Here is a 7,030-nt window from a genome sequence, read left to right as displayed (position 1 = left end):
GGGCAAAGGACACTAGGTCAAGCAGTTTTCTTTAGCTTACTATACTTCAATTAACCTCAGGGTGGATGGATGATGGATACAGGGTCACAATGTGTAGCCTAGGCTAGCTTCAAAGCTATGGTCCTCTTCCTTCAGCCTCCCAAGTGCTGGGATTACAGGCATGTACCACTAGGCTTTCCTTCACCTTTATTTCCTTCCTTCCTGATAGGGCCTTATGTAGCCCAGGCTGGCCTGGTACTCATATGTACCTAAAGATGGCCTTGAGCTCCTAATCCTCCTACCTCCCGCCCAAGTGCTAGGATTACAGGTTTGCACTACCATGCCAGGCTTTTGTAGTCCTGGGAGTCAAATCCAGGCTTCCTTTCATGTTAGACAAGCACTCAACCAACTGAGGTCCATCTCTAGCCAGCCTCAATTCTTTTTTTTTTTTTTTTTTTTTTTTTTGGTTTTTCGAGACAGGGTTTCTCTGTGTAGCTTTGCGCCTTTCCTGGAACTCACTTGGTAGCCCAGGCTGGCCTCGAACTCACAGAGATCCGCCTGCCTCTGCCTCCCGAGTGCTGGGATTAAAGGCGTGCTCCACCACTGCCCGGACAGCCTCAATTCTTAAATGTTTATAATCATATTTTCCCTGTTTCCTTCTTTGGATTACCTTAAAATGTACATAGAAAATGGAAGAACTTGGTTGAGAATTACTGATACTCTCCCAAAGTGTTGGACATTTATTATTTGAAAAATACTTCTCTGATAATAGAAACAGCAGTTTGTTGGTTTGGCTTGGCTTTTTTTTTTAACTATAAGTACACAGCACTTAGTGCATTTGTATTTGGCAGTACTTGGGCTATTACAACTATGGCTGACTCAACCTGTCCATATGCTGGCCCAACAAGAAATGCTGGTTTTCTGTTTTTGTTAGGATACTAATTTCAAAACAAAACAAAACCAAAATATATCATATCCCATTTCACAGCCAACATATATAAACTCTCTTCTCTGTATTCCCTAAATTCTTGGTAATTTGCCAACTACCCTTGTAAGTAGTTCAGTTAATAGCAACCCACTACCTTGATTCTACTCTCCTAGAAAGGAGATTGGATGGGTTGCTTCCTGTTTTGTTTGTTTGATTGGTTGATTGCAGTATTGGCAATTGAACCCAGGACCCCACACATGCTCACCAGACATTCACCCACTTGCTACACTAGCCTGAACTCACCACCTTAAGAGAACTTTTTCTATCCTCAGAATTATTAGAAACTAAACTTGTGTGTAGTTCATTACTATGGGAAATGCGGTGACACTCTTGCTTCTCTCAAGCCTTCTCTTCTCCAATACAGAGCTCAGATGGACAAGGTGGTGTCCCCCTTCAGGTCACTCCTCATAAATGTCCTTCAAATGTGGCTCTTTGGAAACTAAAAGCTTCCCTCCACTGTTCACTCAGGGGCTCCCAAAGTGTGTAAGTGTGTGTCCTGTGATGACATTTTTTTTTTTGTTTTGTTTTTCGAGACAGGGTTTCTCCATGTAGTTTTGGTGCCTGTCCTGGATCTCGCTCTGTAGACCAGGCTGGCCTCGAACTCACAGAGATCCACCTGGCTCTGCCTCCCGTGTGCTGGGATTAAGCCTGGCTTAATGATGACATTCTTGGTATGAGAACTTTGAGGTCACCTGTGCATCACTGTCTACCTATAGCCTGTGGTGGCTCCTATGTCTCCTGTAAATACTACTAAAGACTCTTAACTACACTTTGAGAGGAAGCCGAAGCAATTCCAGTCTCCTTCACTTTTGGATGACAAATACAGCCAGCCATAGGTCATTTACCCACAGCATGAGACAGAGTTGAAACACACCACATTATTCCACTGAAGATTACCACTAATACATAGCATTTTCTTTGCAGTACCTTAAAAGGTAAGACCTGAGCCAGGTGGTGGTGGCACATGCCTTTAACTCCAGCACTCAGGAGGCAGAGGCAGGTGGATCTCTGTGAGTTCAAGGCCAGCCTGGTCTAAAACATGAGTTCCAGGACAGCCAGGACTGTTACACAGAAAAAAAACCTGTCTCAAAAAATAAAAGGCAAGACCTGGTTTCCATACAGTTAGCATATGTCTGGTCAGTGATCTCTGTAAATGTAATTGCTACCTGCTGTATTCTGAATTACAGGATCTTGTACTGGGAAACGGATGGGTTAAATTTCCCGCCAGAACGCCGGGCGGTGGTGGCGCACGCCTTTAATCCCAGCACTCGGGAGGCAGAGCCAGGCGGATCTCTGTGAGTTCGAGGCCAGCCTGGGCTACCAAGTGAGTCCCAGGAAAGGTGCAAAGCTACACAGAGAAACCCTGTCTCGAAAAACCAAAAAAAAAAAAAAAAAAATTTCCCGCCAGAACATTTTCTGAGTATTTGGTGCCAAGGAAATGGTCCTAGTTGTAGAAGACCCTAGTTTAAGTCTATTTTTTTCTGGCTGTGTTACCCTCAGCTTGTTATTTAATCTGAAGTCTACAAGCTACCTACAAAGTAAGAGTACAACTCCTATAGTGTTGGGAGAACAGTGAGATTATATGGCAGGCTTTCATAAGTTGAAAGCACCACCCAAATGTAAGGTCCCTTAATGGAAACTCTTTCAAAATTAAAAATAAAGGCATACCTATATTAACTAATGTGTGTGTGTGTGTGTGTGTGTGTGTGTGTGTATTACATATTATATATTCATGTCAAATGAAGTTTTATACCTAGTAAGGTTATGAGGAAATACATTGAAAATTTTGAATGTTAGGTTTTGATTCATGGGTAAATGCTGTATACATGAAAGGGAGAATCAGTTATTTCAGGGCAGTGGCGCTCTGTGGCTTTTCCTTTAAAGTCTTTCTGAGTACTCAGTTCAGGTCAATAAACTTTTATTGACCACTCATTGGGCCACACCCAGTAATGCACTCTCTGGATAGAGATAACTATGAATGCGCACTTGTAGCATGAATTCTAATTGGTCTTAATAATAAAAACCCAGAGTCAGATATAGGGGTAAATGCTGAAAGATCAGAGAGACAAAGGAGCAAGCCACAGCTCCACCAACTCCTCAGCCTGAAAGGGGGTAAGCTCCTGTCTCCTCCAGCCTTGTATTCCTCTCTCTGCCCAGCCATATCACTTCCTGTCTCCACCTCCCTAGTGCTGGGATTAAAGGCATGAGCCTCCATCGCCTGGCTCTGTTTCTCTTTTAGACTGGATCAATCTCATGTAGCCCAGGGTGGCCTTGAACTCCTGGTCTTCCTACTTCTTCTTCCCAAGTGCTAGGATTGAAGGTATGTGCCACCACTTCCTGGCCTCTATGGTTAACTAGTGGCTAGATCCACACTCTGATCTCCAGGCAAGCTTTGTTAGAGCACAAGCAAAATATCACCACACCTGCTCATCTTGGGGACTCCCAGTTCATACAGTCTTTCTCAGAGGTTATTGCTTAAACTGATTGAGTATGTCTGGGATAGAACAGCCCATAATTGTAATTTTCTGAAACAGTCATCTCAAGTAACTAGTGAGCAAGAGTTTAACTCTGCACTGAGAAAAGTTCAGAGGGGTTTTGAGTCTTTGTGTTTATATTAAAGGATACTGAACTATACAAATGTCCTACTCAAAGAACATAATAGTGGGTTTGTCCTCTGTATTCTCTGTTGTTGCTGTTGTTTGAGACTTGTTCTTCCCATGCCAGCCAGGACATATAGACCAGGCTTGCTTCAAAACTCGGGGCAACCTGCCTTAGCCTCCCACTTTCTGGAAATAGAGGTATATGCAACCTTGCCTATTTGTTCCCTGGACTTTTAAGCTGATTTTTATGTACCTATGTGAAATATGGGAAAGCGAGCCTGCAGAATGATACCCCCGGGGACCCTGGCATCACAGCTTGCAATAGCTCTCACCCCACATTGCTCTTCCTCCAACACTTGTCCCATATTTCCTCCTCTCTGTGTATGTGTTTTTCTCACACTCTGGTTCCTCTTAGACTAGCAGTGCATCAGTGTCCAGGTGCTTCCCCTTCCTTTTTCCATGCCAGCACCCCTAGACATGTCAACTTTATTCAAAACAACTTCTATCATTTTTCTAGGTACTAACGAGTGCCAGATAGTATTTTAAAAAGCCATAATGGGCTGTTGGTTGATTAATGACCACACACACACCAAAACAAAACAAAAAAAAAAAAACAAAAAACCATAGGATCAAAAACAGAAATCGAAAGTAATATTGGAGTCTGGGAGTGTGGCTCAGTTGGTAGAGTACCTGCCTAGCATACTTGAAACTCTGGGTTCAGTCTCCAACACTGCATAAACCAGGTATAGTAGTACATTCCTATAATCACATCATTTAAGAGGTGGATGCAGAGGAATGAGAAGTTCCAGGTCATCCTCAGCTACATAATGAGTTCAAGTCCAGCCTGAACTACATGAGGCTCTCTTATTTAAAAAAAAAAAAAAAATACGTTTTTAAAAAGTAATGGGCCAAACCTGGTGGTATTTGCCTGAAATCCCAGCACTCGGGAGGCTGAGGCAAGAGAATAGCTAGTTTGAGGTTAACCTGGGTTTCATAGTGAGATGCTCTCAAAACAGACAAAAATCTGGAGGTTCAACTAATAGTCTGTCTTTATGATCTGTGTTTCTAAAGGTGATTTCTGTGACATCTCTCCTAGCATTGCTTCTTAAATACAATGACTTGGCAGGTGACTTCTCAAGAATGGATCTGTACTGCTTCACCATTATATCCCCAGGGCCTAACAATGTGCCATGCGTACGGTATTTGGTTAATATCATCCAGCAGAAAGAAATTCAGAGGCAAACTCAGAGGGATTGGGATGAAATTGCTGAGGCTTTTCTGCTGTGGATATCGCTCTGTATAAATAAACACTGATTGGCCAGTAGCCAAACAGGAAGTATAGGCGGGACTAACAGAGAGGAGAGTTGAGGGAACAGGAAGGCAGAGAGGGAGACTGCCTGGAGCCACCGCCAGGACAAGCAAGATATAAGGTACCAATAAGCCACATGCCACATGGCAAAGTATAGATTAATAGAAATGGGCTAAATATAAGAGTAAGAGCTAGACAATGATAGGCCTGAGCTAATGGCCAAGCAGTTTGAATAATGTAAGAGTCTGTGTGTTTATTTTATAAGTGGGCTCCGGGACTGGCGGGACTTGGTGGGACCCGGAGAGAAAAGCTCTCCAGCTACACTTTTCAGCTTATGATTTTCTCCAAGCTTACTCTAATTCTAGACAAGTTTCTTGCCTCCTGTTTAAAGCGGTTACTACTTAAATCATCTAATTCAACACATGTCCATTGGCTGCTCTGCCTGTTCATGTTGATGACTCAAAAGCGAGTTGAAATGTAAGTTGATATGTCTTCCGTCCCCATGGAGGTGGTGAATAACTTCTGATTTCATCTGCACACACCTCTTGTTGAGCAGTGCTCCGATACTGCTGCAGAGATCTGCCCACCTCTTTCCTCAGAAGGATCTGGAAGTTCCAAGAAACTAGTCTTTGTTCATCTTGGTGTTCTTCTGCTGCACTTGAGGTGGTCATTTCTCAGCAAATCCTTACTGAGAATTGGATGCCATTCACATAAATAACCATTCCTATGTAATGTATATTTGGATATAAGCATAATATTTTGTATTTGAAAGAAGTGCATGCAGCAGGGCCGTGGTGGCGCACGCCTTTAATCCCAGCACTCGGGAGGCAGAGCCAGGCGGATCTCTGTGAGTTCGAGGCCAGCCTGGGCTACCAAGTGAGTTCCAGGAAAGGCGCAAAGCTACACAGAGAAACCCTGTCTCGAAAAACCAAAAAAAAAAAAAAAAAAAAAAAAAAAGTGCATGCTTTTCTAAGTGTTTTTTTTTTTTTTTGAGGTTTAAATGATAGATAACTAGACACTGAAAAAAAAAACTGAGTTGCTTTTTTACACCTATTACATTTTTCAGGCCTGAGGTGGTACATTCTTATAATCCCAATATTCAGAACCCTGAGCCAGGAATATTAGCCACAAATTTGAGGAGAACCTATATAGCAAGACTCTAAAGAGTGCAGGGGAAGGAAAGAGCAGGACTGGGGGTGTGGCTCAGTTGTAGAGCATTTGTTCTTGTTTCAGTTCCCAGGACCTCATAAAACCAGACATGGTGGCACATGTCTATAATCCAGAAGCCCTCAGGAGGTAGAGACAGGAAGACAAGAAGTTTACCATCATCCTTGGTTACAAGAGACTCTGTCTTTAAAGAAACCCTAAAAAAAAAATGTGGAGTTTTGTTTTTGTTTGTTTGTTTGTTTGTTTCCTTTAGAATATCTACTGAGTAACAATCTGTCCTTCCAGCCTGGATTGTAGCTCTGTAATAGAGCTCCTAGCATGTTCAAGGTTCTGGGTTGAATCTCCAGCATTGCAAAAGAAATAAAAAGAAAACATTTTAAATTGGCTGTGGTATTGGACACCTTGTAATCTCAGCACTAAGAATGGTAAAGCACAGGATTGCCATGATTTCAAGGCTAGCCTGGGCTACATAGTAACAACCCAGCAAGAGAGGAACATCAAGACTATGTCTCTAAACACCAAGCCAAACAAAACACACTTCCTTTGCCCCATCTCACCCTCTCCAGTTGGCCAATGGGTTCCTAGCAAACATTGTTGAAGCCTTTGTTGAACAGATAGACACACCTACCCAGAATGGACCTGTCTCATTTAAGTGTCTCAAGGGTCAGAGAAAGAAATGACAGTGCTCACAACACACACACACACACACACACACACACATACACACACACACACACACACACCCCGTGCTCTAGCAGGTCACAGATGGGGTAGATGTTGGGGGGGGGCCAACACATAACCCTGGGTTGGGCCTGGGTACTCTCAGGGTTGGTCAGCCTAGCTGCTCTCCTCATCTTCGCCACCAGGGTGGGCTCTCCAGGATCGCCCTGGATAGTTCACCCTCTGCACAGATGAGCACGGGGCGGGGCCAGTTCTCCAGCTTTCTCCCTGGTTAGTACTTAGAGGGGAGGCTCTTGTTTTTTAAAG

Source organism: Peromyscus eremicus, chromosome 1 (assembly GCF_949786415.1).
Source record: "Peromyscus eremicus chromosome 1, PerEre_H2_v1, whole genome shotgun sequence".
Lineage (NCBI taxonomy): Eukaryota > Metazoa > Chordata > Mammalia > Rodentia > Cricetidae > Peromyscus > Peromyscus eremicus.
Note: the sequence above shows the minus strand (reverse complement) of the source record.